This window comes from Triticum aestivum, chromosome 5D (genome assembly GCF_018294505.1).
Source record: "Triticum aestivum cultivar Chinese Spring chromosome 5D, IWGSC CS RefSeq v2.1, whole genome shotgun sequence".
Taxonomy (NCBI): domain Eukaryota; kingdom Viridiplantae; phylum Streptophyta; class Magnoliopsida; order Poales; family Poaceae; genus Triticum; species Triticum aestivum.
In genome coordinates this window covers 509,904,300-509,913,004 of record NC_057808.1, presented here as the reverse complement: position 1 = coordinate 509,913,004, position 8,705 = coordinate 509,904,300, and the positions used below count along the sequence as shown (strand labels likewise).

The window sequence follows — 8,705 nt, the reverse complement described above, 5'->3', positions numbered from 1 at the left end:
CGACCTTGCGCGCTACACCGAGTTCCTGCAGGAGGAGGAGGAGCTCCTCGTCGAGCATGCAAAGAGCCTTACCGCCTCCATGGCGGCGGCACACGCCGCCTCAGAGGCGAGGAATCAGGAGATCTATGAGGAGAACCACCGCTTCGAGAGGGGTCGTCAGGAGCGGCAGAGGGTGTTCGAGGTGAGCGTCGCTAAAGCTGCAACAGCGGCAGGCACCGTATTGCGGTTGCCCAGCTCGTCGGTAGGCTCCTCCTCCTCCGCCTCTTACTGAGCGCGCTCGGCAGAGGAGAGGCAGCCAGAAGTAGTACAAAGCCCCTCCCAGTAGTAGTAGTGGTAGTAGTAGTATTTAGGGTCTATTTTGTTTAGTTCATCTGACTATAGATGTGGTGGAACTGTACAACGTACTTAAAATTAGCTAGTATATATAGTTGAACTAGCTATTTTAATACGTGGTTGGTAACAATTGGAGAAAAGTTTGATCGGTTCAGCTGTCGAGTTGAACTATCTTATATCTTATCTTATACTCCCTCCGTTCCAAAATAGATGACTCAACTTTATACTAAGTTAATACAAAGTTGAGTTATCTATTGTGAAACGGAGGGAGTATTTACTAATCGGAAGCACCATACGGACGTTAATCCTAGAGGTTAGAGAATTCTGTCCATTAGATAGATTAAATATTGATCAATAGCCGTGAGATGACTCCTGCCGCATCTCTTCTACCCGTGTTAGACGTCCTGTAAAAAAAAGGCAAAAAAAGACGTCCTGTGAAATAAAACGAGAAAAAAACAACGAATAAACCAAATCACAACAAATCGTTTAAAAAACAGATCTGAGTCATTGCCTCTGGCTCCAATTGATTCACGACAGGGAAAGCTAGGGAAGAAATCGCTTCTGTCTCCTGTGTTTTTGCGCCTCCATGCACGGTAGCCGCAGCCCAGCCAGTTTTGGATAGTAGCCATATGTGCTCCGATCTGATCCCGTCAGCACCCCATAACCAAACGTGTTGCAGCAGGCCATGATTCCCATCCCCAGAAGCCGCATCTTTGAGGAGCTCCACAATATTCGTGGGAAAGTAAATCCGGTAAGTATTCCATTAGTAAAGAGGAGATGTCCCTATGTAGGTTTGAAGCCAATGTGATGGTCACAGATATATGTTTTTTTAAGTTCGTCGTCCATCAAGGTTATCAACCCTAAATTCGTTCTTGGTGCATGCTCTATTCCCCATCAACTGAATTCACGAAATTCATTAAAAACTCCCCAAGATATCATCCTTACATGTAATATCTCTTGAGAAAACGATCAGGAGCTGTTGTTTCTTTCTGCTGACTGGCCGTGAGATCAAAAAAGCTTTGCTTCCTTCTGTAGATTTGCAACATAGATGAAGTATTCGACCGTGTCTACTTATGGTTTGAAGTCGTGTTCTTTTCTTTCCCAGATGAAATTCCCAAAGTTTTCACGTGGACTCCAATGGAATTAGTCCTCCTATTGACTGATCGACAGAGAAGACAGACTACTGACGAGGCTATGCGTGAGAGGATGGTGTCCTAGGGTTGCCCTATGAATCATGATCAGCGGCCGTAGATGGCTCCGAGCTAGATTGGAAAAAGGAAAGAAGAGCTTACGCGTGATAGGGAGAGGATGTGGTAAGGCTGCTTATGAACTTTCTATTGTAGGATTGCCTCCGTTCCATAAGTTTCAGTGCACTCCCATATATATAACAAATTAGTTACATTTACTGAATTGTGTTTTTAGTTTCCTTCGGTGTATAATTTGTTCACGTTATCATTTGTTGGAATAATGCTTATTTTTGCAGGTTTTATCTCCGAAAGGTGTTAACTACTAACTAGACGTGCTGGTGCGCTGCAAGAGAGGTTACAGTGTCCACCCACCATTAACATGGCCTATTTCATAGAGTAGAAGAGTTGGCATGTTCCCTGTATTAATTGTATCATTGTTGGCTACTCGGTGATCCTCTTATCCCAAATTATTGGTTGATGGTGCTCTTTTGTTGTCAACTTGAATTGCTAGGAAAATTCCAAGAACAAAATTTCTTTGCTGGCACATACTCATGTTATTCTGGCAAGAGTTAAGTACCCAAACTGACCACTGAATCTAAATGAGTATTGGTCATAGAGACCACGTTTTGTCCTGATAAGATTTTACCAACTTGCTTGCACCAAGGAAAAGCAGACAACCTAGGAAAGGTATTAGTGATTTTGTTTAAAAGCTGTCAGCAGGCGTTCTATCTTCACCACTATTACGATCTATTCCTATTTGCTGGATTTTCATATGGCAGTTCTGCGGCAAGTGTTCGGCCGAAATCTCACTAATATTCAGGATTGCTGAGATTTTTTTTACTAGGAGATAACTAGATAATCATTTAATTTACTGTATAGAAGAGTCGTATAGCTAGCAAACTACCTATCAAAGAAAAAGTATGTGTTATTCGCACTACGAAGATAAAGTAGAGGGTGGTGACCGAACTGAGAACAAGCTGACTTGGCGCTTGACCCTTTCATGTTTATATAATTCACTAATTATGGTCCCCTCATTAATAATGAACGATGAACTAAATTGAAAGTTGTTGCTATGTTAATGTGGCTGCCTGTTTGTCATGGTTTTTCTCATTTCGTGTCCTGTTGATGAGCTATGTATTGTTATCTCTTTGAAGTAATAAAGTTGTGGTGAGAAGCACTGCCAAAGAATTGGAATGTTTAAATATAAAATTATTTTCGTTTAACGATTGACGAGAACTTTTATCTTAACCAACATATCTGAATCATATATATATACACTATGGTCGGCTAAGATGACCTACTTCATTGCTAACTGCAGTTTGTCGTTCAGCAATGCACATATAAGTTACTTTCGAATATGGTTATGCTTTCTAGCTTTGACTATATATTAAATAACTAATATGTTTGCATATTGATGTTATTCACATAACAAAGATTTTGCTGTTATTTCAGACAAAAAATAATAATTTTTTGGCATGTATGTGCACCTAAGTATTTCACTATTTGCAACACCTCACTGTTCAGACTTCGGGCTTTATGTTACAATTTTTAATGTTATGTTTTTCTGTTTAGAAACAGTATGGGAGGTCCGTACTTTATTATATTATATGAATAACTAAGGTATTATTATATGGTTTGCAAAAACAAAACCAATACTAATCAGGCCACACATAATCAATTTGTGAGAGTTAAGATCTTTGAAGTCGCGACAGCTTTAGCCACCCCGAGTCTTATATCTAGAACCTTTTCCAATATCTAGAACCTTTTCAATCAGATATATTTCAGGTGGTTTTCTGAAAACCGGAATAACTTCAGCATCCAAATATTTGGACATCCCAATATAGCGAAGAACTTCTTTTCACTGACAGCGTGAGATGATTGTAGCCAATCCAGAGAAGGTACATATGTAATTATCCCTCTATATATAAGTACAATGTTTTCATACATGCATAAGTTTGACATACATAAGTCGAACGGCATAATATATGTTTGTTGTATCAATCAAAAGATTAGTTAGTACCTTCAAAAAGTAGTACTTACAAGGTTATATTGAAGGCGGCGGACTAAACGCAAAGAGCTATGTAGGTAAATATAAAAGAAGGCGTGTTATATATAGATTAAAACTAGCAATGGTGGCACAAGTATCTCCAATGCTAATTTCTTATCATTTATTCTTCATAAACCAAGGAAAAAATACATATTATGTTGTGTAGTAGCTCTTCGTTTATTAATAACTAATATTTGCATATATATTGCAATATAACAGTGAACATGAAAAGTAATAAACTTCAGTTTCCATGTTCATGTAACATGTACGAACTATTATATTATGGTTGGGTATGTTACAAGTGTAAAAACAATTTTCCAGATTCACCCAAAAATGGATGTTGAACCAGTCAATTGCCTCCACGTGATATTCCCCAAGAATTTTAATCCTATAATGAAGTTCCAACTACAGTTATCCAGGTAGAAATCATACGCATTTTTTTCAAGTACATGCCAACCAGCAAACATGCAACTATTTTATCACAGAGAGAGCCCACATGTGTTTGTCCTTTTTACGATTATCAAATAATGATCACCTAAGCAGGGAACGGTCTCCATCAATTTTAATCTAAAAAATTCCAAATTGGAATCTGATGAAGCATAAGAACCTTGACAAGGTATTAAAAACAAGGATAAACCACGATACTACAAATAAGAATCACTAGACTTCTATACAAGTGAAACAACACACGTAGGAACTCAATTTAAAAAGTATGCAAAATCCATACGGTAACTAATTATCCCAAGCATACCAATTATTACACATATTATGTTTTTAGGGGTATTACACATATTAAGTAAATAGTTCCAAAATGTGTGTTCCTAAGTATTCAGATCCCAAGTTTTTTAGATAAAAGTGTTGCTAACGATTTTTCATGTGCTACAACACATGTGCTAGCCCGTGCCGCTGCATGGGTTAATGACTAGTTTGTATAAATTAAGAACGACTGCTTAATCTATGAATGAAATCTATGCTTAATTACTTAATTTTAGTTGCAAAAATTAGATACTGCTAGTGATTTTTAGCTTTATATTTTGACAAATCGCAGTGTTACAAGGTTGACAAATGGCAATGTTACTATATCAACAAATGTCAATCTTCCCAGTTTGACAAATGGTAACATACCCAATATGACAGATGCAAATCACACCAAATTGTTTGTAAGTGGTTGCACACGGGTCATCCAAAAGAACCGTTTGCGTTGAAGAGATGCACAAATCCTGCTCTCACTTTGCATCATGTCGTCCTGGGGTCAACGGGCGGGGGCGGGAGGACGGCAGCTGGCGGCGCTGAGAGGTAGCGTTCGACGGCGGCGTCCCAGTGAGCCTGCGCAGCGTACAGCTCGCACGCTTCCCAGTGAGCCTGCGCATTCGAGGACAGCTTGCACGCCTCTCGGTCAGCCTGCGCACCGGACTGCGCTCGACGCCTCCCGTTCAGTCAAGGTCAAGCAGCTGTCTGCACGGCACCTCCTACAACCATTAAAACCAAGACACATGGCGTCATGTGAATGGTTAACAGAACACACATAGTTTGAATTATATAAATGTTTGAGATATTAATGTGGCAGCTATTTTTTAAAAATGCCTTTGTTGGTTGTCATTATTCGAGTGCGCCTTCTCTCAAAATGGACACGAAAAATACCACAGCATGTCGGGTGCCATTCCATGATAACATGCGAAGTTCCATGAATTTCAGACGAGTTTTGGATTTACTAGAATTTAAAAATAAAGTATCTCAATATTTTGCCGGCAATCAACGGTGTCCTGGTATTTGAAATTCATTCCCATTTCTTGCATGGGACCTAGCATGCACCCAAGGACACAAATTTGTTTTTTCAACCAATTTATATGCACTGGAGCATGTGCATATAGTTCAAATTTGAATTATGCACACAAATGCATTGAAAACTCAGTTAATGCATAAAAATGTCCAAACGAACCCCGAAAAATCACAAAAATTGACACAACACTCCTGTTGTTCTATGTTGACATGAGAAAAAATTCGAAAGCAATAAGAGGCAATGGATATCATTTCGTCCCCAAAGGTGGGACGTTCCCTACCGAAACCATCATGCTTGTTGTGAGAAGCATATACCCAAACCTGCCCCAAATGGGACAAAAAATTTACCACGACATGTTGATGCCGCTCCATGATAGCATGCCAAGTTTCATGAATTTCAGACGAGTAATGGATTTACTAGAATTTTAAAACAAGGCATCTCAATGTTTTGCCGGCAATCAACGGTGCCCTGGTGTTTGAAATTCGTTCCATTTCTTGCATGGGACCTAAGCATGCACCCAAGGACACATATTTGATATTTCAACCAATTAATATGCACTGGAGCATGTGCATGTAGTTCAAATTTGAATTATGCACATAAATGCATTAAAAACTCAGTTAATGCATAAAAATGTCCAAACGAACCCCGAAAAATCACAAAAATTAACACAACACACCTATTGTTCTATGTGGACCCGAGAAAATTTTTGGAAGCAATAAGAGGCAATGGATATCGTTTTGTCCCCAAAGGTGGGATGTTCCCTACCGAAACCATCATGCTTGTTGTGAGAAGCATATACCCAAACCTGCCCCAAATGGGAAAAAAATTACCACGACATGTTGATGCCGCTCCATGATAGCATGCCCAGTTTCATGAATTTCAGACGAGTTTTGGATTTACTAGAATTTAAAAACCAAGCATCTCAATGTTTTACCGGCAATCAACGGTGCCCTGGTGTTTGAAATTCATTCCCATTTCTTGCATGGGACCTAAGCATGCACCCAAGGACACAGATTTGATTTTTCAACCAATTTATATGCACTGGAGCATGTGCAGGTAGTTCAAATTTGAATTATGCACATAAATGCATTGAAAACTCACTTAATGAATAAAAATGTCCAAACGAACCCCAAAAAATCACAAAATTTGACATAACACTCCTGTTGTTCTATGTTGACACGAGAAAATTTTTGGAAGCAATAAGAGGCAATGGATACCGTTTCGTCCACAAAGGTGGGACGTTCCCTACCGAAACATCATGCTTGTTGTGAGAAGCTCTGGTTTGTGAGAAGCATATACCCAAACCTGCCCCAAATGGGACAAAAAAATTACCACGGCATGTTGATGCCGCTCCAAGATAGCATGCCAAGTTTCATGAATTTCAGACGAGTTTTGGATTTACTAGAATTTAAAAACCAGGCATCTCAATGTTTTGCCGGCAAACGGTGCCCTGGTGTTTGAAATTCATTCCCATTTCTTATATGGGACCTAAGCATGCACCCAAGGACACATATTTCATTTTTCAACCAATTTATATGCACTAGAGCTTGTGCATGTAGTTCAAATTTGAATTATGCACATAAATGCATTGAAAACTCAGTTAATGCATAAAAATGTCCAAACGAACCCCGAAAAATCACAAATATTGACACAACACTCATGTTGTTCTATGTTGACACGAGAAATTTTTTGGAAGCAATAAGAGGCAATGGATATCGTTTCGTCCCCAAAGGTGGGACGTTCCCCACCGAAACCATCATGCTTGTTGTGAGAAGCTCTGGTTTGTGAGAAGCATATACCCAAACCTGCCCCAAATGGGACAATTTTTTTACCACGGCATGTTGATGCCGCTCCATGATGGCATGCCAAGTTTCATGAATTTCAGACGAGTTTTGAATTTACTAGAATTTAAAAACCAGGTATCTCAATGTTTGCGGCCGAGTGACGGTGGCATGGTGTTTAACATTCATTCCCATTTCTTGCATGGAACCTAAGCAGGCAACCAAGGACACATATTTGAATTTTCAACTAATTTATATGCAAGCATGTGCCCGTAGTTCAAATTCGAATAATGCACAGAAAACTCAGTTAATGTATAAAAATGTCCAAGCAAACCCCAAAAAACCCAAAAATTGACACAACACTCCTGTTGTTCTATGTTGACACCAGGAAAAAATTTCAAATCGAGAAGAGGCAACGGATATCGTTTCGTCCAGAAAGGTGAAACGTTCCCTACCAAAACCATCACACTTTTGTTGTGAGAAGCTCTGGTTTATGAGAAGCTTATACCCAAACCTGCCCCAAATGGGACAAATATTTTACCACGACATGTTGATGCCGCTCCGTGATAGCATGCCAAGTTTCATGAATTTCGGACGAATTTTGGATTTACTAGAATTACAAAAGGAAGTATGTCGATGTTTGCTGGAGAGCCACAGTGCCGTGGTGTTGGAATTTCATCCCCATTTCTTGCATGGGAGATAAGCATAAACCCATGGACACATATATGATTTTACAACCAATGTTGGTGCACTGGAGCATGTGCCTGTAGTTTAATTTTGAATTGTGCACCTGAAATGGCTAGAAAACCAATTTAATGTATAAAATGTTCAAACGAACCCTGAATAATTCCAATTCTTTTACGACACACATATAGTTGCATCTTCACTCCAGATAAAAGGTCTAGCCATTCAAATACCGTCCATTGTCGCTGTGACCCCATTATGTAATTCAAATCAAGATGAAAAATCAAGTAGATCGCACACAGTTTATTATCACCAACCGTGTGAGATGCAGCACAAAATATCCTGGAGCACCGTCGGTGTATAGTACGCCTATGGCTTACGCGAGAAGGTGCGTCGGCTACAGTCCATAGCTGGCGTCTCAAGCACACTAGCTCGCTCCCCAAATATCATTTCACTGTTCAATCATCGCCGGTGAAAGATGGGCACTTGGACCCGCATCGTGAGGGCAACTTCGGTGGCCCACTCCGGCGAGAGCGCGGCGGCAGCCGCCATGCGCGTGCTAACAAGGTGCAGGAGCACGGCCGCAATCTGCGACCGGGCGGCAAAGGCAGCCCAAACGGCCGCTGTTGCTTCTCAGGTGGCGGCAGCAACATCTGCCTCGGGGATAGCAACTCGCGAGAGCGGCACAACAGCTGTCCGTTCCGCAGCGGCGGCCTTAGCCCTGATGGAGGCCGCCCACGACCATGTCAAGGCCGCCCATGCCCAGCTCCTGGCGGTCACCGCACAAATCAATCGAAGCTTCTCCGACAACGGTTGGCAACCCACGGCCGAAGAGCTGGCAATCCGAGAGCGTTCAAGCATCCCTCCGTTCCTCCGCCACGTACCTTGCGACG

The 8,705-nt window shown here is 40.8% G+C and overlaps 1 long non-coding RNA gene across 1 annotated transcript; it reads left to right on the top strand.

The window, feature by feature from the left end:
* Positions 1–848: 848 nt before the first annotated feature.
* Positions 849–2,403, top strand: LOC123125832 (uncharacterized). The gene is made up of 3 exons (XR_006461500.1): positions 849–1,084; positions 1,439–1,646; positions 1,817–2,403. It is a non-coding gene; the product is annotated as an uncharacterized lncRNA (long non-coding RNA).
* Positions 2,404–8,705: the final 6,302 nt, after the last annotated feature.